The sequence below is a fragment of the Dromiciops gliroides genome, chromosome 2 (genome assembly GCF_019393635.1).
Source record: "Dromiciops gliroides isolate mDroGli1 chromosome 2, mDroGli1.pri, whole genome shotgun sequence".
Taxonomy (NCBI): Eukaryota; Metazoa; Chordata; class Mammalia; order Microbiotheria; family Microbiotheriidae; genus Dromiciops; species Dromiciops gliroides.
In genome coordinates this window covers 258,798,304-258,824,635 of record NC_057862.1, presented here as the reverse complement: position 1 = coordinate 258,824,635, position 26,332 = coordinate 258,798,304, and the positions used below count along the sequence as shown (strand labels likewise).

The following is a 26,332-nucleotide window of genomic DNA, read 5'->3' as shown; positions in this document are numbered from 1 at the left end:
GGGGGATTGATCCATTTGGAAACACTGGTACTGTAAAAATAAAAGATAACAAACAAAATTTTTAAACTACAAATGTGTATAAGAAATACTGCACCATCTGGGCACCTCTGCTAATAACACCCTCAATGATAAGATGACCTTCCTTTAGCTATTTAAAAACTACTAGAATCTTGCTCATGTCCTCTATTTTCTTTTATTCAGTAAATGTTAAACAATCAACTTTGACATTAGATATGATAAGCCATATGTGTTTCTAGGTCATTGAGCAGTAGCATGGGGTGTGTGTGTGTGTGTGTGTGTGTGTGTGTGTATTTAAAATGTGTGCGAGTTGTTGGTTGGCAAAGGGATTAAGAATCAGGAAATCCAGGTTTATTTCCTCATCTCTCACCCTCTACATCACCCAACCTTGAGCGACATATTTTAGACCTCAGGTTTTAACCTTATTTACTAAATGAGGCTTAAGTGGTCCTGGACTCTGGGGGTTGAGGGTATTAAGATTAGTGTGTGAGGAAGGGGAACCATTATGTAGAACCCATCATGTGATATGCCTTTAAAAGGTGCTCAGCATGTAAATTCCTATTTGAAAATCATGCCGCTTTGAGGAATGCTCAGAAAGGTGACACGTTGAAGTCAGAGAGTAGACCAAATGAGCCTGGGAATTACTACTTGGGGAGCCCGTCTTCTTCCAAGGAACCTCTTTGCCATTGTGATGTTTTAACGGACTCCATTTAATTTCTATAACCCATCTATCCTCATTTACCAGGACTTTGTTTACCATAATTGTTGGTTGTTTTGTCACCCCTCCAATACCTGCAGTGTTCCTTTTGTAGATATTCTTACTCATTAGGCCCCAAATCTTTCCTCCATTCTGACTTCTTTTTTCTCTCTTTTGACCATGGCTAAAGTCTCAGACTGGATTCCCAGACAACCATTTGTGAAACATGGTTCTAATAGTAAATAGCCTGTATCACTGGAGTATATTCCTAGGGACCCCCATTATTCTATTTAGAGCCGACTAGCTACTTTATGGGAAGGAAGGAAAGGAAGGAAATGGAAGAGAAGGAAAAGGAAAGGAAATAAGCATTTATTCAGTGCCTTCCACTGTGCTAAGCACTTCACAAATAATATCCCATTTCAATCCTTACAACAACCCTGTGAAGTAGGTACTCATGCCCATTTTACAAATGAGGAAAATGAGGTTTGGTGACTTTCCCAGGATCACACAACTAGTAAGTGTGTGAGACTGGATTTGAATTTAGGTCTTCCTGACTCCAGGTCCAGCACTCTATCCACTGTGCTACCTACCTGCCTAATTTATCTAGATGATTCTACTAACAGAAGCGTAGGGATTTGGTGATAGTAGGAGAGTTATAGGATGGCCTTAGAGGTCATCACCTCTGCTTTTATAAGAGGAGGAACTCCGAAGAAGTACCTATGTTCACACTGGTTAAGTAGTAGAACTAGAAGTCAGTTCCCGGGTCCTCTGGCTTCAAATACAGTTCTCCTGTCAGTTAGTCAAATAACATTTGTTAAGAACCTACTATGTGACAGGCACATACAGTTCTCCTGTCAGTCAGTCAAATAACATTTGTTAAGAACCTACTATGTGCCCAAGCGCATATGTGCTATACAAAATCAGAAAAATTATTGCTTGGAAGGGACCAACACCTTCATTTTATACACAAGGAAACTGAGGCCTAGAGGTAGGAAGTGACGTGCTTAGGGTCACGTAGATATTAGTATCAGAGAAAGGCCTAACATCTTAGTGACTCCCTTGAGGTATGCTACACTGCTATGTCTGATGTTAGTGGTGCAGTGGATAGACCTTACGGGGACTCGGAGTCAGGAAGTCTATCTTCCTTAGTTCAAAATCCAGACTCAGACACTTTCTAGGAGTGCGACCCTGGGCAAGTCACTTAACCCTGCTTGCCACAGTTTCTTATTTGTAAAATAAGGAAATGGCAAACCAGCCTAGAATTTTTGCCAAGAAAACCCCAAATGGGGTCACAAAGAGTCAGATACAACTGAACAACAACAACTGATATTCTATTTTTAATCACCCCCTTCTCTCCCTTTTTGGGGGTCCAGTTGGGGCACAAAATCTCTTCCCCAATTGGGGGACACTTATGAACAATCAACAAGCATTTTTATTAAGTGTATACTATGTGCCTAATACAGTGCTAAGTGCTTAGGGTTACAAAAAGAATAAATCAGTCCCTCCCTTTCAGGAGCTCATAGTCTTTCAGAGGTGAGTAATGGAGGAAGGAAATGAGCAATAGTGGAGTGGTAGGGTTTGGGGAGGAGAAGTGATTTGAAGATACTAGAACTTTACATCAAGGGGCATTGTGGTATAGTTAAAGTGGTATTGGACCTCCACTGCCTTGCAGCTATACCCATATATGGGAAAGGCTTCGGGAGTTAACTCTGAGGAAAAATCAGGAGTCGGAGTCCCTTAGGCAGTTGGATGTTGGACATCACATCCCTCTGGCAAGCTCCTGCGGCAGCACTGGTGCCAAACTGTACTGGCTCTGCCTCTCCTTTGGATCATCCACCAATTGTCGCGGAGAGGGAAAACCTGCTGCATGGGCAACAGCTTGTTTTCCATATTTGATCTGCCCAGGCCAGCGCCCTGGAGAGGACACTCCAGCCTACTCCTCATGGGATAGATACAACATGGGATGCGGCAGTTACCAGTTATAAGTCACTCAGGAGCTGCAGCTCCCACATCGGACTGCACAGCCACACTGTGGGCCTGTGGCTCTTCAAGGTGCTTGATCCATGGTCGTCCGTGACTGGTAGAGGCCTACTACTACTACTACTATTGGACTGAAGCAACAAGAGCATTCAAATCTTAACTGGGTCAGCCAGCTATAGGATTTGAGAAATTGGTTTATCCTACCTGGGGCTGGGGTTTGTCTGATATTCGGTGAATCTTGGCCTTTCTGTGGGGTGTAACCTAGCCCATCCAGAGTTATATATAGTGAAGCTGGCAGGATGATAGGGAAGGTCACCAAACTGGAAGATAGATAAGCCTAGATAGCACATTGGATTAGAACATTCGGGAGTCAGGAAGACTGAGTTCAAGTTCTGCCTCAGGTACTTACTAGCTTTATGACCTCTCTCTCTCTCCCTCTTTTTAATAATAAACATTTTGAGGGCAGCTAGGTGGTACAGTGGATAGATCCCTGGCCCTGGATTCAGGAGGACCTGAGTTCAAATCTGGCCTCAGACACTTGATACTAGCTGTGTGACCCTGGGGCAATTCACTTAACCCTCATTGCCTCGCAAAAAAAAAAAAATAATAATAATAAACATTTTTATTTATAGTTTTGAATTCAAATTTTATCCCTCCTTCCCTCCCTCCCTGAGCTGGTACGCAATCAGATATGCGTTATACATGTGCAATTATGTAAAACATTACCATATTAGTCATTTGTACAAGAAAACCTGAACAAAAGAAAAAATGAAAGAAACTAAAACTAGCATGCTTCAGTCTGTTCCATCAATACCAGATCTTTCTTTGGAGGTAGATAGTATGTTTCAGTAGTCCTTTGGGATTGTCTTGGATCATTGTAATTGCTGAGAATATGTAAGTCATTCACATTTCTTCATCAAACAATATTGCTGTCTCTGTGCATGGTGTTCTCTTGGTTCTGCTCACTTCACTATACATCAGTTCATACAAGTCTTTTCCAGGCCTTTCTAAAATCATCCTGCTTGTCATTTCTTTTCTTTTCTTTCCTTTTTTTTTTTTTTTTTTTTTTGGTGAGGCAACTGGGGTTAAAGTGACTTGCCCAGGGTCACACAGCTAGTAAGTGTCAAGTGTCTGAGGCCAGATTTGAACTCAGGTTCACTCCTGACTCCAGGGCCGGTTGCTCTATCCACTGCGCCACCTAGCCGCCCCCTCCATATCCTTTTTTAAAATTATAAACGTATTTATGGGGCAGCTAGGTGGCGCAATGGATAGAGCACCGGCCCTAGAGTCAGGAGGACCTGAGTTCAAATCCAGCCTCAGACACTTGACACTTACTAGCTGTGTGACCCTGGGCAAGTCACTTAAACCCAGTTGCCTCACTAAAAAAACAAAAAAACCCAAAAAAAGTATTTTATTATTCCAGTTACATATAGAGATAGTTTTCAACATTTGTTTTTTATAAGATTTATAGTTCAAATTGTTTCTCCTTCCCTTCCCCCCTCCAAGACAGCAGAAATCTGATATAGGTTATATATGTACAATAATATTAAACATTTCTGCATTAGTCATGTTATAAGAGAAGAATCAGAGCAAAAAAGAAAAAACCTCAAAAAAAAAAACAACCCAGCACCAAAAACAAAAGAAATAGTATGGTTCAATCTGTATCCGTATTCCACCAGTTCTTTTTTTTTTTTTTTTCTTTTCTGGATTTGGAGAGCATTTTCCATCTCGAGTCCTTTGGAACTATCTTGTACCATTGTATTGCTAAGAAGAATCAAGTCTATCACAGTTGATCAATACATAATGTTGATGATACTGTGTACAATGTTCTCCTGGTTCTGCTCATCTCACTCATCATCAGTTCATACAAGTCCTTCCAGGTTTCTGACTATATCCTTTTAAACCCATCCTTGGCCTTTTCTGTAACCTTATGGAGTGTCTAGTGTCTTATTCTATTCTGAGAAATGAATGTTTACCTGTCTAGTAGGACATTCACCATTTTCCACAGCTGCAGTAATTTCCTGTATCCCACCTATTGGATGTCTGTTTCAGACCTGCCTCATTGGGTGTGTCTGTTTCACACCTGCTCATTGGTGTATGTGGCTTTTGTTCTGCGCTCATAAAGAAAATATTGGGAGGTTGGTTTATTTTAGGGACTTTGAGTTTGAGTCCTAGAACTGGCATAAAATGGAATGTCATCTCACTGCATTGATAAGGGTAATACAGTGATGACTTAAGTACTTGTAACCCAGATGTCTCAGGATCTCTTAGCTTAACCTTGATCCCAGGAATTCTAAGCCATTTCAGTTGGCTTGGATCACTCTTTGGCAAGGCCTCCAGGGCCTACTTTGGGTCTGTGATTTGCAGGATCTACAAGACTTCCTAGAAGTACCTAAAGCATGGTTAGGAAGGGTGAGATTGACCTTGTCCAGCAAGTGTCAAACTCAAGGCCACAAAAATTACCCAGTGCATGCTGCATCCAATTTAAACAATAATTGGGAAATGTTTAACAAAAGAAATAAAACATACAATAATGTTTTAATTTGTGGTTTCAACAAGGTGTCTTTTGTCTATTCCCTCTTTTTAAAAAAATGTTTATTAATGACTTTTGTATTTTACATCATAATCTGTTGTTTAGATGTTTCAGTCATGTCTGACTCTTTGTGACCCATTTGGGGTTTTCCTTGGCAAATATACTGGAATGGTTTGCCATTTCATTCTCTAGCTCATTTTACAAATGAAGAATTGAGGCGGCAAATAGGGTTAAAGTGACTTGCCCAGGGTCACACAGCTAGTAAGTATCTGAGGTAAAGATTTTAAACTCAGAAAGATGAGTCTTCCTGACTCTAGACCCTAGCACTCTATTACACTGCACCACCTAACTGTCCCTAACATCATAGTCTTATAGTCACTTCTCAGTAAACTCTTTTCCATAGAACTTTTCCTTATTTAAAAGAAAAACAGTTTAACCAGTTAAAGTAATCCAGGCATCACTGTGTCTGATAGAGTATGCTACATTCTGTACCGTGCATAGTTTCCACAAAGGGAAAGGAAATGTGTTTCATTATCAGTTGTCTGGAATCAATATTGGCCATTACTAAGAATGACCAAAGTTGGAACTGGCCACTCACTCCATCTCTTATTATCTTTGTTACTTTGATAGGTCTGAGGTAATGACTCAGGGTTGTTTTAATTTGCAGAGTTTTAAAAATTTATGTTATTGTAGCATTGCATGCCTTGGTTTTCCAGCTTTTGCTTTCTTTACTCTCCATCATTTCATACAAATCTTCATATTTCTCTGAATTTCTCCTAACTGTTGTTTCTTATGGTTCAACAATATTCCATTACTTTCAAATCCCAGTTTGTTCAGCCATTCTCTGGTTAATGGGCACCCAATTTCTTTCTAGCTTTTTACTTCTACAAAAGTTGCTACTGTCAATATTTTAACATATTTGGCACTTAGCTTTCTGTTATCACCCTCAAGAATGTATGCCTCTTTGAGGGATTGCTGGGTCAAAGGATATGAACAGTTTAGTAACTTTTCTTCCTTAAATTTCAAATTGTTTCCCAGGGTAGTTGGATCAATTCATAGATCTACCAACTACATATTGATGTGCTTGTGTTCTCACAGTCCTTCCTACACTCACAAGTTCCATCTTTATTATTTTGATAGGCATGAAGTAATGACTCAATATTGTTTTAATTTGCATTTATCTTAAAAGTGATTGGGGGGGGCAGCTAGGTGGCCCAGTGGATAAAGCTCCGGCCCAGGATTAAGGAGGACCTGAGTTCGGATTTGGATTCAGACACTTGACACTTACTAGCTGTGTGACCCTGGGCAAGTCACTTAACCCTCATTGCCCTGCAAAAAAAAAGTGATTGGAAACTTTTTTTTCATATGGTGGTTGATCCATCTGTATTTCTTCTTTTGAAAATGGTTCATATCCATTGGCCACTTATCTGTTGGGGAAATGGGTCCATTCCCCCCCGCCTGTTCATTCTCGCTGTCATCCTCCCAGTTCAAACCCTGATTCGTTACCTTCTACCTAGATTTTTGCAGTGGTTTCCTAACCAGCTTCTAATCCATCATGCCCAAAGCAGCCAGATTAATCTAACTACAGCTCAACTCTGATTATGTTATCTCTTTGCTCAAACCAAATAAATAAAGTTCACATGTGGAATAAAGTCCAAACTCCTGAGTTTGTCATTTAAAGCTGTCCACAAAGCTTTTCCTAGCTATCTCTTCCTTCTTTCTACCTGTGCTCAGGATGTTCTTTCTACTTGGAATAACTTTCCCATCTCACTCTGCCTACATGAGTCTTGCCCATATTTTGGTGCTCAAGTCATATCCCATCTCCTCTGGGCAGCTTTCCTTGAGCACCCCAAGCTAGAAATGAACTTTTCCCCCAGCCTATATTCTCGTCCACTCCTCCAATAGGACTTTATATCCATCTCATTCAGTTGGGATTCACAATGGACTTCCACATAACATTTGTGGAAGAGAATATCTCTGGACAGAACACTATTGGGGGGACTAAGGAGAGTTGGATGTGAATTTTTTCTGTGTTGTCTAGTCCTCAGTTTTCTCAGCTGAGAGAAAGGGAGGATAATAATAATACACGAATTATTATTTACCTAATAGCATTGTCATGAGAATCAAATGAGAAAATTGCTTTGTGAATTGTAAAGTGTTACTTTCACAAACATCATCATCATCATTCTGTCTTTGAAGACCTTTCCTTTTAGGCACTCTTAACTCTGGGAGTAGTTTACCCCAAGGAGGAACTGAATGTTATCCTGTTGCCTGTGAGATCACCAACACAACACAACACAACATTTTTTATGGGGTAGGAAAAAATCTCAATGCCCCAAATCTTTGAAAACTGTTAAATGGCCAATCATCATGGAAGTCTGTTCCACCTGTCACCTCAATCTATCTGAATGAAACACCAATTAGGCCTTTTTTCCCTCCTACTCTCATTCCCCTTGGCTGAATTGCTTTTGTTTACAGCATAGACATGCCTGCTGCATGTCTGTACATAGCTTGTTGAGCTCAACATTTCCAAGTTGGCACTGTTGGAAGCCAGGCAAGGAAGGAAGAAGCTCACAGACTTGATCCTGGAAGTTATTCCTGTGTCCAGATGTTTTTTGCAGTGCCAGAGGAATCTCTCTAGTCCATCTCTCCATCTCTACCAGCTTGTTAATGGAGAGTGGAGATTGGAGTATGGTAGGTAGGAGACAGAAGTATGCCAAGTTTACAGGAGGGGGACAATATGCTACAATGGAAAGAATTAAGCAGGAAGTCAGGAGATTGAGGTTCTAATCCTCCATCTTCCACCAGCTCTTTGTGTCTTTTGGGCAAGCAATATGTCAGAGAGTGACTACAAAGAAGGAAGAAGAGCAGTTGAGACACCTACAACTTCTAAGGAAGAATCTGGTTAGCAGTAAATATCCATATCCAAATGATGAGGTTTAGCCAACAAGCAAGAGAAGTCATAAGACATATTTGATCGCACAGATATTCCTGAGATTTGATGGAATGAAGTTTATTAGAAAACAAATACAGCATAGGTTAAAGAGGTAGGGAGGAGGGTGGCACTGTATTTTAAGAAATTATCCTCATGTAAGGAAATCTAGGAAACATAGAGAGGAAACATGATGGGGAAATATTTGGGTAGTAGTGAGTAGAAGGAAAATTAGAAGAGATTTTGTCATTGGAGTAGATTACAGACCATCTAGTTAGAAAAGGGAAATAGATAAGGAGTTTGGGAAATTTATCACAAGCTTGGTACAGAAGCATGATATTTTAATGATGGGTGACTTCAGTTATCCAAAAATCTGATAGAACTTATTCTTTGCCAAAAGCAGAGTAGCTAATAACTTCTTGACTTTGCTTAATGATAATTGCATCATTGAAAAGGTAGAGGAACCCAGAAAGGAAGATTTTGTTTTGGATATGATTCTCAGTAATAAGGAACTAGTTGCTTATGTGTAATGATGAAAGCCCCGAGGGGGAGTGACCACCTTCCTAGAGTTTGAATTGGGGCATAGTCTACACATGCAGCTTGCCACACTCACCAGTGCAGCCTAAACCAGATTAAACCATTATTGGGAAATATATCACAAAATAAATAAAAATTCAAAAGAACATAATGTTAATTTGTGATTTTCTAAGTCAATTTGTAGCCCACTGGGGTCCTTATATACAGTTTAGTGGCTCCTCTTTTTATTTGAGTTTGACACCACTGGTCTACATGCTCCCTAAGTTTTGAGAAATCAGATTTTAAAGGGTTCAGAGAAAAATCGGGTAGGATCCCATGGAGTGAAATGCTTCTGGCGATGTCAGCCCACAAGGAAGGAATGGGAGATGCTCAAGGATGAAATTCTGAAAATACAATGGAAAACAATGTCCCTATGAAGAGGAAGTGAGATTTGTCTGAAGAGACCAATGTATCTTGACAGGAAATTTACCAACCAATTTAGATATTAAAAAGAAATCCAGCTAGGTGGTGCAGTGGATAGAGCACCGGCCCTGGATTCAGGAAGACCTGAGTTCAAATCTGGCCTCAGACACTTATCACTTACTAGCTTTCTGACCCTGGGCAAGTCACTTAACTCCAACTGCCCTGCAAAAAGAAAAAAGAAAGAAATGTATAGAAGATGGTCCCCTAACAGAGAAAGAATATGAATCTGACATGGTTCTGTAAAAAATAAGTGATAGGAATGCTAAACCTCAGAATGAACTGAAACTGATAAGGAAAATGAAGGACAATAAAAAGGTTTTGGACTTTTTAAAAGCTATATTGGGAGAAAAAGAATAAAACATTTGCTTGGTGTGGATGGAATGATAAGAATGAACAATAGACAAAAGGTTGATCTGTTTAATTCCTATCTTCTTTTTCTCTGCCAACAAGAATGATCTTTGCACTGGAAATGATAAAAAAGAACAACAGGTTGTTTTTACCCAAGATAATTAAGAAGATAATAAGAGACAATCCCTGGCTATCCTTGATGAATTATAGTCATCTGACCCAGATGAACAACATTTTTGGGAACTGAAGGAAGTGGCAGATGTGAGAGGGTCAAGCTACTTGGTAGTATTTGAACAGTCATGGAAAACAGGAATGGGACCATCAGATTAGAGGGGAACAAATATTGCCCTGATTTTCAAAAAAAGGAAAGAGAACAGAGTCTGTAAACTATATGCCAGGGAGCTTCGCTTGGATTCCTGGGGAAATTCTAGAATGGATCATTAAAGAGATGGTTGGTGGACATCTAGAAAAGTGAATAGTGGTTACAAAGAGTCAGCATCATGGTTTTACCAAGGATAGGTCATGCCAGACTAACCCCATTTTCTATTTTGACAGGATTACTAAACTAATAAGTGAAGATCATATTTGGATATAGTTTACCTACATTGTAGTAAGACTTTTAAAAAAATTAATGTATTATTTATTTATTTTTGTAGTAAGACTTTTGATGAAATATGCTGTTTTGTGGAAAAGATGGAGAGATACAGATAAAGCAATAATACAATCAGATGCAGTCAGTGTACTAGCATTTATTAAGTGCTTGGGATGCAAAGAAAGATAATAGCAGGCTCTATTCTCACGGAGCTCACAGTCTAATGGAAAAGACAATATGGAAACAATTACGTACAAACAAGGTATATATAGAATAAATTGGGGGTAGTCGCACTTGGAAGGCATTAAGAATAGAAACTAGGAAAAGATGCTTTCAGAAGGTAGGACTTTAGCTGAGATTTGAAGGAAGCCAAGGGATATGGGAATAGGAGATAAGAAAGGAGAGAGTTCCAGGCACTCATTTTTTTTTTGCAAGTCAGTGAGGGTTCAGTGACTTGCCCAAGGTCACACAGCTAGTAAATGTCAAGTGTCTGAGGCCGAATTTGAACTCAGGTCCTCCTAAATCCAGGGCTGGTGCTTTATCTGTTGTGCCACCTAGCTATCCCCTGTTTAACATTTTTATCAATGATATAGATAGAGGCAGATAGTACAAATCTGGGAGGAATAACTAACATACTAGATAGCCACCCAGGATCTCTAGAGCTTTTGAAAGGCTTGTATTTAGCATTGGCCTAAATCTAGTAAGATGAAATGCAATAAGAATAAATGTAAAGTTTCACACTTGGGTACCAAAAAAGTCAACTTCACCAGTGTAAGATGGGGGAGGCCTGGTTAGGCAGCAGTTCGGGGAAAGATCTGGTAGAGTTCAGTTGATTACAAACTTAATATGAAGCAGCAGTGTGATGTAGCAGCCAAAAAGCTAATGTGTTCCTGGGTTGCATTATGAGAAGTGCAGTTTCCAGAAACATAGAGGTGGTCTTCCCTCTGAGTTCTGCCCCTGTCTTGCCCTCATCTGGACTATCGTGCTTGGTTTGGGGTGGCATGGTTTAGGAAGGACGTTGATAACCTGAAAAGTGTCCAGAGGAGAGTGGAGAAGAGGCTTGAGTCCAGACTGTATGGGGATTGGTTGAGTCACTAGAGGACATGTTAACTGTGTTCAGTTGTCTGAAAGTCTCTTACATGGAGGACAGATTTAAACGTGTTCTTTTTTACTCCAGAGGACAGAAGCAGAAGCAGTGAGTGGAAGTTGCAAAGGAGATGATTTAGATTTGATATCTAGAAAAAAAAGCAACATCTTGATAGTTTGAGCTCTTTGGGGGTCTTCAGGCAGAAGCTGGATGAATGCTTATCAGGCTTGGTCTAGTGGGCATCCCTTTTGTGTGTGGGCATGACTCAGTGGGCACTCAGGTCCCTCTCAGTTCTCAAATTCTGTGAAATTATTTAACTTCTTCAGTCTCCTGTTTCCTCATCTGTAAAAATAAGGGGGCTGGATTCATTTGACATCTGATGTTTTTTTCTGGCTCTGACATTTTCTGAATCTGTAATCCCCACAGCTGTCCTAGTATTCTGTAATGAAGAAACTGAGAAGAGAAAATGACTTACTCAAGGCCACAGCACCAGGTAATGGAAGGTCCCGGACCTGAACACCATCCTGGTGTTTTTGATGCCTGCTTTTGGAACCACAACTTCACTTATCTTCCTGCTCCCCAGAATCCCTCTATAGTGACACATGGATCTCTTAGCTAAGTTGTACCCAATTGTCTGTCTATTCTCCCCCTTTCTCCTCTTTTAGCTGCAGTTGCTTTTTCATTTCCCTCATTATTATTATTGTTCCCTTCTTCCTCCTTAAAATACTTACAACTTTTCAGAACATGAACCTTACTTAATAATTCATGGCTCTGTCTCTCCAACTTTCAGAGGTCCTTTGGGAAAAATCTGTAGATCCTTTTTGGCATTTACAATTCTTCTAGATATAGCACCACACACAAATATCCTATATAGCTTCTTACATACCCCTTCTAGTCATTTAAGGAAGATACTCCCCAGACCAAACATAGCACTGATATATTTGGCTTCCCACTAAACATGCCTTTGCTTCTAGACACGTAGCCATCTATCATTTAGCTGGCCTCCATCTCTGACTTGTGGTCTCTTAACTTTTTGTAGTTCCCAAGATGATGCTAAGAGGACCATTGGATTAATCATAGGAGGCAAGATGTCCCAAGAAGCTATGTGTGGGTAGCCTTCTAAACTACCATAGGCAGTCATGTCACCAGTGCTTCCTCTAGCTAATATCTTCAAAGTTATATGAAGAAAAGGCACCTCAGTTTGCTAGGGGGTGGGGAGCTTGAATTATTGAAAAAGTTTTAGTTCTGTTCATCATTTTTGCTTCCAGATTCCCCCCTTCTCCTTATAAGAAGCAGCTTAATGACCTAGTACAGGAGTTCTTAACCTGGGGCCTATGAACCCCTAAGTGGTTCATGAATAGATTTTATGGAGTCAGTGGATTTAATTTTTTTGAGAATTATTTAATATAATTGGTTTCCTGTGTAATCTGATACATTTTATTTCATGCATTTAAAAACACTATTCTCAGAAGGGGACCATTCATAAGTTTTACCAGATTGCCAAAGTGATCCATGTTGTAAAAGAGTTAAGAGCCCCAGATCTAGTGGAAAAGACACAGGGAAGGGAGCTGAGAGGACCTAGTTCTGGCTCTTCCAATAGTTATGTGAGTTTATTCAAGCTCTGTGCCTCAGTTTCTTCATCTGTAAAATGGGAATACCTGTTCTACCTCTCAAGATTGTTAGTATGAAAGGAGGTAATGTGCCTGGATATGGTTCAAAAAGTTAAGAACACTGTATAAATACAGGGTGGGCCAAAAGTCACAAAGAGGTTTCAATATTTAATAACTCATTTATTTTTTATTTTAACTTTACAATACCATAGCATCATATACAGTATATATAGGAAATGAATTCACATTACATGTGTACAATCAAATCTTATAAATGGTGAGAAATTCATAAAAAATAATTTTCAAAAAGTTATTAAAACATCGTGACTTTTGGTCCACCCTGTATAATGTGGCAATATTACTCATTCTCCATTGGGGGTGGGGGCAGACTGAAGGTCAAGGAGAATTACTAAGGGCTTGTTACATTTTCATGGTTTTGAAAATGACTTGCTCTTTTGTTCTCTGTTGGCTCCACTGTTATGTTCTGATAACGTGCCTAGCACAGAACTTTGCAAAATTTGATAGGTGCTTGATGTTTGTTTAAAGAATGTATTTATATAGTGTTATAGTTTACTTAATTTCCTTTTGCTCCTTGGCAGTGCTACTCTTTCACACATTTTTTTGGTTTTGTTTTGTATTTGTTTGCACTTTGCTTAAAGTAACTAGATTTTGAATATATTAATGTATGACATGAATGAAAGTGGTTAGACTTCTTCCAAAAGCAAAGATAGAATGCAGGAAAAGACTTGTCTCAGTGCATGTAGCACCATCCCTCTCAAACTTTCTTGTATTTAAGAACTTTCTACTTATTTGTATTTATTCACTTCATATTTATCCTATACATACTTCCTTATATTTAACTACTTTCTATTTATTTGTATTTATTATCTTCATATTTATTTTGTATAGCCTGTATATACTTATAATCCATTAAGCTGTGTTTATTCATTTCATATTTTGTTCGGCATACACTTTAAGCTTTAACAGCTTAAAATCACACTCAGACTTTTGGGACATACTGTATACATCCTTGTCTCTCTGTAAACAAGAATTGTTTCATTCCTTGTATTTGTATCCCTGGCACCTAACCCAGTCCCTGGCACATAGCATTATTGTATATGGTGAGAAATAAAGAAGTCATGTCTGATTCTTCGTGACCCCATTTAGGGTTTTCTTGGCAAAGATACCAGAGTGGTTTGCCATTTCCTTCTCCAGATCATTTGACAGATGAGGAAACTGAGGCAAATAGGGGCAAATGACTTGCCCAAAGTCATGCAGCTAATAAGTGTCTGAGGCCAGATTTTAACTCAAAGAGGGCAGGGGGGACAGGGAGCCAATATCCAGGCAGAGAGATTTTCCTAAAGTAGAGGTCTGATCATGTTACCCCACACCCTACTCAATAAACTCCAGTGAGTCCCTGTGAACTCCAGAATCAGATATCCTCTGTGTGGCATTCAAAGCCCTTCATAAGCCACCTCTCTCCCCACCTTTGCATGTGCTCTGCAATCCAGTGACACTAGTATCTTTGCTATTCCACTAACAAGACACTGTATCTCTTGGCTCTGGGCATTTTCTCTGACTGTCTCCCTCTTCACATTCACATCCTGGCTTCCTTGGCTTCCTTCAAGTCCCAACTAAAATTCCACTTCCTACAGGGAGCCTTTCTTTTCTTTCTCTTTCTCTCTCTCTCTCTCTCTCTCTCTCTCTCTCTCTCTCTCTCTCTCTCTCTCTCTTTCTCTCTCTCTCTCTCTTTCTTTCTTTTTTGCGGAGCAATGAGAGTTAAGTGACTTGCCCAGGGTCACACAGCTAGTGTCAAGCGTCTGGGGGCAGATTTGAACTCAGGCCCTCCTGCTGCCCCAGGGAGCCTTTCTTCATCCCCCTTAATCATGCATTCCCTCTGGGGATTCTTTACAATTTATCCTGCATATGTCTTGTTAGTACATAGTTGTTTTTGCATGTTGTCTCCCCTAGTAGACTGTGAGCTCCTTGACTGAGAGCAGGGACTGTCTTTTGCCTTTCTTTGTATCCCTGGAACTTAGCACAATGCCTATGTATTACTTTTTTAAAAAATTATTTTTAATAATTATTAAATAAATTTATGGAACCTATGTAGTAGGTTTCTAATAAATGTTTATTGACTGATTGCCAGACTGTTCTGCCCAATGTAAGACTTCTCCTTGAACTAACTCTTTAAAATAAAAAGACAAAACTAGGAAGCTTTCCCCTAGTGTAGTTGGATTAGTGTAGCTTTTTGGAATATGACGAAATTCTCCCTGTCCACCTTCAACTGCCTCGATCATTTTCCTGATCAATGATGCCTCTGAGAGAGAGCCTTCCTACAGTATAGCCCACCCTGTGGGGGGGGGGCTTACTTGCTAGACAGTAAGCTCCATGAGGGTAGGGGTGATGCCTTACACTTAATAAATATTTATTGAATTGAGCTGATAGTGTCTTATCTAAACTTTGTATATTCCCCCAGAGCCTGGACAGTGTTCTTTACACAGCAGATGTTTAATAAATGTTTGTTTGAACTAAACTGACCCCATTTCTCTTCTTACTTCCCAACAGAAATCCATTTCTTGAAAAAATTTCTATTTTAGCAAAGCCTACCCAGCATGGTGTATTTAAAATTCCTCGAAAGATGCAACAACAGAGATAACTTTGTTAGAAAACTGTCAGATCGCTATCAAGTGAGGCATAAAACAGGGAGCCATATGCTTGCCAGAGGTATTTGCCATTGCCATGGAGAATGGATGTCTGGCTCAGGTCCAGATGGAAGAGCCGTTGAGGTCCTCCAGATGCTAACTGTTTGGATTGTACTATTTACATAAAACCCCAGAACATTGCAAAGCTTCTTACATGAGATCCATAATCACTAAAAAGGAAAAAATTGTCTGATGACTCATACAGGAAGAATCCAGTGGATGAAATAGATCTATTGTCCTAATAGGTCCATACTATGTTAGGTGAACTGCCATTAGTGAGCTGCACAGGTACCGAGTATGAAAAAAAAAAATGAGACAGGGCTCAAATTGAATAACAAGAGGTGTGAATTGCATTTGAAATTTATATGAGTACTTTTAAAAAAATCATAAAAAGGGGTGCAAGTGGATTAAAGCAGTGTCCCTGGATTCAGGAGGACCTGAGTTCAAATTCGGCCCCAGACACTTGACACTTACTAGCTGTGTGACCCTGAGCAAGTCACTTAACCCCAATTGCCTCACCAAAAAAAAAAAAAATCATTAAAGTATTTTATTATTTTCTAGTTACATGTAAAGATTGTTTTCAACATTTCTTTTGTAAGATTTCTAGTTCCAAATTTTTCTTCCTCCCTCCCTTCCCTCCCCGCACCCTAAGACAGCAATTGATCTGATATAGGTTATATATGTACAATCACATTAAACAGAGATTATATAGTACTTTCAACAAGTCCATGCTTTCCCCTGAAACAAAGGACCATCTTAATACCAATATTGGCATCTGTGTTGGTCTGGAGTCAGGACGACCTAAGTTCAAATCTAGCTTCAGATACTTATTGACTTTTGTGGGCGCTGGGCAAGTCACTTTACCTGTCTGTCTCAAATTTCTTCCATGTAAAATGAGCATGATAATAGCAACTACCTCCCAGGGTTGTTGTGAGTATCAAGTGAGGTAATATTTATAAAGCACTTAACATAATATTCTTCTGCTTATTTGCATTTCCAATTTAGTTGGTGAAACCAGATGTAAGTAACATAAGGCAGATCTTCAAGAGGTGTCGTGAAGCAACATATAGTTGAACCCCAATGGCTACTTTGGACAGTCGAGGGCCATAGGAATTCAGAAGAGGGAAAAGTGATTGGAAGTTGGAGTGGACTCAGTGAAGAGTCAATGAAGGATGGATGGGACTTGGAGATGAGGTAGATGGTGGGGAGGGCATTCTAGGTAGGAGGAACCATAGCAAACAAAAGTATGTAAGTAGAAACGAGCCTGCCATGCTTAAGAGATCATGAGTGGGGGCAGCTAGGTGGCTCAATGGATAGAGCACCGGCCCTGGAGTCAGGAGGACCTGAGTTCAAAGCCAGCCTCAGACACTTGACACGTACTAGCTGTGTGACCCTGGGCAAGTCACTTAACCCCAATTGCCTCACTAAAAAAAAAAAAAAATTAAAAAATAAGAGATCACGAGTGACTTGAGGTACAGTTAAGTAGATTGGGGTGGATTCTTGTAAAGCAGAGAATACAGTTGAATAGCCCTTTACCAATAGTTGACATGAATCTAGTCCTTTCAGGTTTGCAAAGTGCTTTATATAATTAGCTTATTTGATTTTTACTGCAACTCTGTGAGGCTAGATACGCTAGTCTTTGTCTATGAAATTTTCCAGCACATGATTTAAACCAGATTTCTCCTCATTCCAGGCCCAGTGCTCTTCTTCTACTACAGTCAGCTAACATTTATTAAACACCTGTCACTGTGCTAAATGCTGGGTGTACAAAGAGAAGCAGAAGACAGTTCCTGCCCTTAAGGAGCTCACAGTCTAATGAGGGAGACATTACATAGTTCTCACAGTAATAGCTTTGCCTCTCAGATTTCATGGAAAACTCTGATTTCTTTGTCTCTGATGTACTTATTGTGTGATGTTGTATGTTTAGCTATTAGTGTTGGTGCTCATCTTCTCCTGAGATTACATGCTTCCCGGGGGGCATCCCTGTCTTATCTAAATGTTGTCTATCTCCCAGTGGCTATGCTGTGTTGAATATACAGGTAGGTGCTTAATAAGTGTTAAATCTTATTGTAGTTGTTATACGTCTATAGGCCTTCCTTTTTAGGCATCCATTTTGAACCACACTCACCTTAAGGTTCGAGTCCCATTGAATTGGTGCAAGGCCCTGACTCAAAGCCCCTGTTTAATTAGTTGGTTTGAATCACCAAGATATCTTCCTGGGTGTGTGTAGGGGCCTGAGTGGTGAATTCACCCTGCTTCCTTCTTTCTTCTCTGATTTTGATGCTGTCCTAATGCATGTAATGGGCCTTTGTTTCTTTGTCAAAAGGAATGTTAATTATTTTTCAGCAATCTAATTACTCAGTAATGAGAGGCTGTACTGAGATAACATCCCCTTTAATTACTCTTGCCTAAGTGCTGTCTCAAGTATATTTTGAGCATGTTTATTGAGACCAGGTGCCTGCCCCAGTGGATGGGGCTCCCCAAGGGGAGAGGACTAGGCTGGAGGCCAGAACTTCATGGTCACTGAAGGAGGCACCTAGCTTTTGTTGGCTTTTGGTATCAACAGAATGAGATCCAAACAGACAGCAAGAAGGAATACCGCCTAAAGTCCCTTAGTCCTAATGCTTTCCTTTTCTTCTTTCTTTTTTTTTTTTTTTTTAGTGAGTCAATTGGGTTAAGTGACTTGCCCAGTGGTCACACAGCTAGTAAGTGTTAAGCGTCTGAGGTCGGATTTTGAACTCAGGTACTCCTGACTCCAGGGCCGGTGCTCTATCCACTGTGCCACTAGCTTCCCCCTAATGCTTTTTCTTGATTCATCTTCTATTCCTTTTCTCTCTCCCAGGGGTACTTTTGGCCATTGACCTTCACTCTAAGATCTGTATTTTACCTTTCCATGTCCCTTTTTTCTTTTTGAAATTAAAAAAAAAAAAATTAATATCAGAGACAGCTAAGTGGTGCAGTGGATAAAGCACTGGTCTTGGATTCAGGAGGGACCTGAGTTCAAATCCAGCCTCAGACACTTGACACTCACTGGCTGTGTGACCCTGGGCCAAGTCACTTAACCTTTATTGCCCCGCAAAGAACAACAGCAACAACAACAACAACAACAAATGAACAATAAAACAAAAACAAATTAATATAACCTTTGAGGAACCCCTCTGTGACTTAATAGATAATCCCTAGAGAGTAGTTTAGGGCATTTAGAGATTAAATGATTTGTATAGAATGCCACATGCTGCTGTCTGAAATGTGTATGAATCCATGTCTTCCTGCCCCCAAGTGCAGCACTCTTATCTGTTACATTCACACTGCCTTCCTCATAACTGTTCCAAATAAAATGAATGAATAAAAATTGAATAAAACCCCTAAATAAGTTGTTTATAGTTTGTTATAGTAGATCAACTTGAACAAAATCATTATATTACTCACTTTTGTGATACCCTTCCCGTCTTTTTCTTTTGTGTATCAGATTTTATTGTTGTTTTTTAAAAATATAGTCACAGTCAATGTGTGTGGTATTCTGCTTCTTCTTTTGCTTGGTATTACTCTGCAAAGACTTTATTTCTTTACATTCTTTGCATTTGTTATTTCTTGTGGCTCAATAACATCCCAATTACACTAATATACCATTACTTATTCAGTCATTCCCCAACAGTCAACTATACAGGTTGTTTCCCAGTTTTTCCATTGTTGCAAATAGAAGTGTTACAAGTATTTTTGGACACAGAGATTTTTTTTTCTTCTTTGCTTTGAATAACATCCTAAGGTCATAGTAGCCCTAGTAATGGGATCAAAAGGAATGATCAGTCTGGTCATCTAGATTGCTTAACAAAATGAATGCACCAGTTCACAGTCCTGCCTTCCCAAGTATAATGTGCCTGTTTTCCCTAAAGCCCTATAAGCATTAGATTTTACCTTTTATTTTCTCAATTTTATGAATGAAAAGTAATGTCTCATAGTTGTTTTAATTTGTGTTTTTAGAATTTGAACAGTTTCCCCCCCCCCACCATAATATTTACATTTCCTTCTTTGCAAAATAATCCTTGGGGAAATGGACACCTTTCTAGTATTCTTATGTCAAGATTCTCCTCCTAGGAGCCCCTTTATGGAGTGGCAGAGATAGAACCTGCTTCTGCCTCAACTATGTTAAGCGTACCTGCTTTTGCCCTAGATGCAATGTTTAGGAAGGCTGGGGTGGACTTGAGCTATCTCTTGGGCATGGAATTATAGAAAAGATCTTAAATCCGTCTAGCCCTGACCCCTCTCTTTACACATGAAGGAACTAAGACCCACAAAGGGTGATTTGTCCAAGGATACACAGCTAGTAAGTAGCAGAGCCAGCTTCAAACCCAAGTCCTTCCAACTCTAGAGGCTGAGTTTCCTACATGAGGATAAAGGACTGTTTCATTTTTGTCCTTGTATTTCCTGGAACCTGTCTTAGTGGCTGCAGCATCATAGGCATTTAATAATAAATGTTTGTTGGTGGACAAGTTCATCCTTTCTGCCATACCACACTTATCATACACACATTTGTTATTGTACGAATCTGTGGTCACATGTAAATATGGTTGATCTCTTAAAAAGCTCTTCCTACCATTAGGCAATTAATTCCTGTCCACTTCTCTGTATTACCTTGACTTCCATGTTATATATGGGCAAGACAATCAGTAGTCAAGGTACATTGAGAAGCCTCTTCCCTCTTGGAACCCTTTAACCATACACCTTTCTTCATACAGGTGGCAAAGCCTTTCTGTGCCTGCAGGTTACACTTGGGCCACCTTACAGTACCAGCTTTACTATTGTGCTTCTGGCACATACTGAATTGCCTAAACCTGAAGATGAGGCAGAATTATCTTCCTAAGAGGTGTTGGTGTCACTTTCCAAGGGCGAGTTTGGGTGACGTTGTTTGGTTGTTACTTTCTAGGTAATGCTTATCTTTTCTGTGGTGCTCTGAAGGTGTGTGGGCCCTGGGTGTGTCACTTTACCTCTTTTCAGCCCCAGTTTCCTCATTTGTAAAGTGGGTTAATAATAGCACCCACCTTAGAGAGTTATCCAGTTAAAGCACCTTTATTTATTTATTTATTTTATTTATTTTTGTTTTGTTTTGTTTTGTTTTTTGCAGGGCAATTGGGGTTAAGTGACTTGCCCAGGGTCACACAGCTAGTAAGTGTTAAGTGTCTGAGGCTGGATTTGAACTCAGGTCCTCCTGAATCCAGGGCTCTATCCACTGTGCCACCTAGCTGCCCCTCAGTAAAGCACTTTAAAAGCCTAAAAGCACCATAGAAATGTCAGCCATTATTTTGTTACTACTTGCATATCATGTTGCTTTTGACTCTTTTCATGGCTCCCAGTTGCCTGGGGCAATTTTTGGAGAAGGTTCGTAGTGCTTGGATGTCAGCAATAATCAAAGAATCTCCAAGTTGGAAGGGACCATGGGAGATTATGTTGTCCACCCCACACCCGATACAACACAGACACAATTAATTTGCTAGAAGACCGATGAACAAGAACCTGCTGTCTCCTGAGGAAACCCATTTCACTTTTGGACAGCTCCAGTTGCTACAAGGGGCAGCTAGGTGGGGCCAGGCCTAGAGTCAAGAAGACCTGAGCTCAGATCCTCAGACACTTATTAGCCGTGTGACCTTGGACAAGTTACTTTAACTGTTTGCCTCAATTCTTCATCTATAAAATGATCCAGAGAGGAAATGGCAAACCACTCCAGTATCTTTGCCAAGAAAACCCCAAATAGGGGTCACAAAGATTTGGACAAGATTGAAAGGACTGAACAACAACAATAACAATATAATCGCCACTGTTTCCTTAACTTAAACGGAAATTGGTTTCTTTGCATCTTCCATTCATTGCTCTTGAGTTCTACCCTCTGGGGCCAACAGGAACATCGTAAATTTCCCTCCCAGAATTTTTGAAGATGTCTGTCTTGTTTCTCATCGAATCATTTTACCTCCAAAATAAACATTTCTCGTTCCTCCAGTTGACCCTTGACTAGGTCAGAGTGCAGCTGGACTTACTGTTCATCCCATACTAGATACACTTTGCTTCTCTTAATGATGCCTAGGACTACATTCATTTGGGCTACATCCCATTTGTAGTTTGTCCACTAGAAACACCAGATCTTTTTCATAAAAATGTTATCTGGCTATACCTCTCCTCATGCTCTACTCTTGAGGATGATTTTTTGTAACTCAGTTTTAGAATTTCATGTTTATATGGAATTTAATCACATTCAGTTTGGCCCCTTGTTCTGGATTGCTGAGTCCTTTCCAGAGCTTGACTTTGTCATGCATTATGTTAGCAATCCCCTCCAACTTTGTGTCATCTGCAAAATTTGATAAGCATATTATTTGTCTATTCATCTGAGTCAAGGGTTCTTAACCTGGGGTCCATGACCTTGGTTTTTTAAAAAAAATTATGGTAACTGTATTTCAAGATAATTGATTTCCTTTGCAATCTTTTATGTATTTTATTAGCTGCATTTAAAAACATTATTCTGAGGATGGGTCCATAGGCTTCACCAAATTGCTGCAGAGCCCCTTGGGCTAGATAGGTGGCAAAGTAGATAGAGCACTGACCCTGAAGTTGGGAGGATCTGAATTCAAATCTCACCTCAGACACTTACTTGCTAGGCAAGTCACTTAACCCTGATTGTCTTAAATATCCGGGGCCATCTCTAGTCATCCTGGTAGATATCTTGCCCCTAGGCCCAGGTGGCTCTGGAGGAGAGAATGAAGTAAGTTGACCTTGCACAGCCCTCCCTCACTTAAATCCAATTCACAGCAAAATCATGACATCATCCTGATGTCATGGTCCTCTTCAGGAATGAAGAACATAGGCCCAGGGCCAAGCAGAGATGCATGACTGAGGCCTTCCACAAGTGACCACCCTCTAAATTAACTTCAATGGCCAATCAACTACTCTGAATCTGCTTGATTAAACTATCATCTAACCCATATCCTTTACAAAAGGATGGTATGAATGCCTCTGTCAAATGTTTTGTTGAAATTTAGATAGATTAGATTTACAGCCACCCCTTCCCTCTTCCATAAACCCAGGGATTGTGTGAAAAAGGAAACGAGATGAGTTTGGCACAACCTGTTCTCTGATGAAGTCCTGCTGGCTCTTACTGATTGCCTCTTCTCTTTTTTTTGGAATGTTCATAAACCATCTCATTTAATATTTAATAATACGTTCTAGAATTTTTACTCGGGAAAAGACAAGCTCAACAGCCTGTAATTTGCAAACTCTACCTTCTTGCCCATTTTTGTCTTCCAGTCTTTTAGAAATGATGGAGGGCAGTTCAGCTATCATATATGCCAGCTGTTTGCACATCTAAAGACATCTTTATTCTGGGCCATATTATTTTAATCCAATTCAGCAAACATTTAAGTGCCTGCTTAAAGGGTGCTATGGTAGGTTTTGCTGATACAGAGACAGAAATGAGTTAGGCACTTCCCTCAAAGGCCCCTTCCCTCCTAGTGAGGAGGCCTAATTCTGTTTGGTCTCAGAAAGCAGAACTAGGAGTAGTGAATTTCAGGGAGGTAGATTTCAGCTTAGAGTAAGTAAAACCTATCTAACAATTTGTTATTGTTTAGTATTTTTCAGTAATGTCCAACTCTTCATGACCCCTTTTGGGGTTTTCTTGGCAAAGATAGTGGAGTGCTTTGTCATTCCCTTCTCCAGCTCATTTAACAAATATGGAAACTGAGGCAAACAGGGTTAAGTGACTTGCCCATGGATACACAGTAAGTAGCTGAGGCAGGATTTGAGCTCAGATCTTCCTGACTCCAGGCCTGGTGCTCTATCCACTGCTACCTAGCTGCCTACTTAAGTAGAACTCTGTAAAGTGAAATTAGTTGCTTTGAGAGAGAGTGGCTTCCCTTTGCCTCCCCTTCTTGCCTTCTAGAAATCTTAAAGCTAAATCCAGAGATATCAGGGATGTTGTAGTAGTTGTGTTGTAGTAGATGACCTTTAAGGTCCGTTCCAACTCTGACCATTCTATGATGGGCTAAACCAGGTGAGAGGAAATCAGGACTTGAACTAGAAGAAAGAGAATCTAGCTAGGTTAGTAAGAGGAGCAGTCAGTTGCATGAAATTTTGTGGAGTTGGAGTGCATAGAAACTGGCAATTAACTGAAGAAAGAAGATTTGGAATCAGGGACCCTGGATTAAATTCTAGCTTTGTAATTTACAATCCATGGGAACTTAGGTAAGTGTCAACCTGTCTAAGCCTCAGTTTCCTCATCTGAAAAATGAGTAACAGAGTAAATATCCATAGTCCTTCCAGTCTAAATCTATGACTGTTGTTGTTTGGTAGTTTTCATCTGTATCTGACTCTTTGTTGACTCCATTTAGGGTTTTCTTGGTAAAGATACTGGATTCGTCTGCCATTTCCTTTGCCTGCTCAATTTACAGGTGAGGTAAACAGAGTTAAGTGACTTGTTCAGAGTCACACAGCCAGATTTGAACTCAGGAAGATGAGTCTGCATCTTCCTTACTCCAGGTCTCGAATTCAATCCACTTGCCTCTCTATCCAGCTGTCCCCAAATCTGTTACCATCATGGAATATGGACAGTGAAGTAAGGGAAACATCAAAGATGAACTCTGAGGTTATAAATCTGTGTGACTGGAAGGATTGTGAGTTCCTCAAACTATAGGATGTCTTTACCATTTGATGGCAGCTAGGGGTTCTCTTACATAAAATCAACCTAAGATCCTCATGGATCTTGGGTTGAAACTCTCTATTGAAATTTTTATTCTATCCTTCCCAGTCCAGTGGTGATTCTTCCTGGCAGAGAAAAGGAGCAAAGTAATACATGAGTGGCCCTAGATTCCCTCAATTGTATGCTCTTTTCCCACTTACCTGAGTTTCTTCCTCTTTCCCCCAGAATAATTTAAAATTATTATTTTTCTTGTCTTTTAGACTCATTACTAGTCTTATCTCGTTCTGAGCTTTGGGGCTCCTGATATTACTTTTTTCTTTTTAGTGAGGCAATCGGGGTTAAGTGACTTGCCCAGGGTCACATAGCTAGTTAAGTGTTAAGTGTCTGAGGCTGGATTTGAACTCAGGTACTCCTGACTCCAGGGCCGGTGCTCTATCCACTGCACCACCTAGCTGCCCCGATGTTACTTTTATAAGTCCATGTTACTCTTTCATATTTAGTGTCAGTTACCTATTCTTGTTTCCATGCTCCCTTAGTATCTTTTTAAAATCAGTTGGTTGATGATTGCCCCCACTCAACATCTACATTTTTCTAGATAGCTTCCCCTGCTCCTTTTCTTGTTCATTTCTTTTTCATCTTTAGAATTTTATTTATAACAGTTTTCTACCCCTCTGACTGACTTCTCCTAAAGAGAAGGATCCCACTATAAGTAAGGTCAACCTTCAGCTGCCACTTAAATGAAGCATGTTAAAATTTCAGAAAATAATTGGTGCTGAAATCTAGAACTATAAGTGGAAAAAAAGTAATTATAACTCCTGGGAGGAATATGGAGTTTTTGGTGGTAGTGGTGCTGGTGCTGCTGGTGCTGGTGGTAGAGGAGGAGGAAGAGGAAGAGGAAGGAGGTCTACCAATCAGGGAGACCAAGACATCAACAGTAACTGGCTGCAGCCATAATATTGGGATCTGAGCCATCCTCTCAAAAGTCTAACATTTCTAACCCCCAATTCCTCCATTCCATATGCTTCTCAGGGGGCTAAGCCATTTGTTTTTGTAGACTTGAGCCTGAATGGACTATAGAGGGGTTAAGATAGTGACCCAATGTCATACAAAATCATTGGGAAAGCTGGGGCTTGAATCTGTCCCCTGAACTCCAAATTCAATTCTCTTTTCACGATTTCATATTTCTTTTTCCCCTCCACCCCAAAGCAGCTAAGATGAATAGTGAAATCTTTAGACATTGCACACCCAGCCAGATGTAGACCAGCTTCTGCCAAGTCAGGAAACGAAGCCTTGGAAATAAGGTTCTAAGCAAGCAAAGTTAATTAGTAAGCATTTGTCCAGAACCATGAAATAAATGCCCTTGCAATAGGATTGTCCAAGGGGTAAGAAACCTCCTGGTTAACTTGGCTGTATAGCCCTCGGGGTCTAGCCAATGGTAGGTAGCAGCACCTTGGAAAGCTGACTGTAGTTAACAATTCTGGCCTTTGTCTTACCAAGCTATCCCTGCCCTTTCACCTGTTACTTCTGAGGATACCAGTGGTCCGAGTAGATTTGTTAGGTAACCCAGAAGGGCTTGTGCCTGAAGCTAGTTTAGAGAGATTTCTTATCACCTTACTGTGTTGTGCACTAGAGGAGAATTAGTGCAAAACAACCAGCCCACTACCTCTTTCTTTCCCACAGAGTTAGCACCATAACTGGGAAAAGCAGCCAAGTCCTGTCTCACATAAAAAGGATGATCAGGACAGCTCAGCAGCTGCCTAATGGACTCTCTGCATAGGAGATTATTGATGAATAACAGGTGAAACATCTCTTTACAGTAACACATGCCTTTCTTCCCCAGTGGACAGCCAGAGATCTAATTAGGGAACAAGGCAGCTGTTCAGCCTTTTAGTGAAGGATCAGCGCTTCGCCTCCTCCTGAGGCCAAAGGACTGGAATGGAAGTAGGAGGAAAAGAGGGAGTGAAGTGAAGGGACCATAATCCAAGGGGCTGATTTCTTTCCAAAAGGGGGCATTTGGGTTTGTCATGTTTTGCAGAATGGAGAAGGAAGAGGAAAGGGAGGTATGGATTGATGAGAGTGCAGGGTGACAAAGCAAGGTTGGGACACCAAAGGCAGGAAAAGGGGGAGAGATAGATATTGAGGAGTCAGTGTGAT

At 40.2% G+C, this 26,332-nt stretch overlaps 1 protein-coding gene across 4 annotated transcripts in view; it reads left to right on the top strand.

The window, feature by feature from the left end:
* Positions 1-26,332, top strand: part of TMEM229B (transmembrane protein 229B) — a 62,300-nt gene that overhangs the window by 9,540 nt on the left and 26,428 nt on the right. For 2 of the 4 annotated variants that reach the window (XM_043986341.1, XM_043986344.1), the window contains exon 2: positions 11,613-11,679. The exons of the other annotated variants lie outside the window; for them this stretch is intronic. The gene's annotated coding sequence lies outside the window, so the exon portion shown is untranslated. The remainder of the gene's footprint in view (positions 1-11,612; positions 11,680-26,332) is intronic. 4 annotated transcript variants of the gene reach the window in all.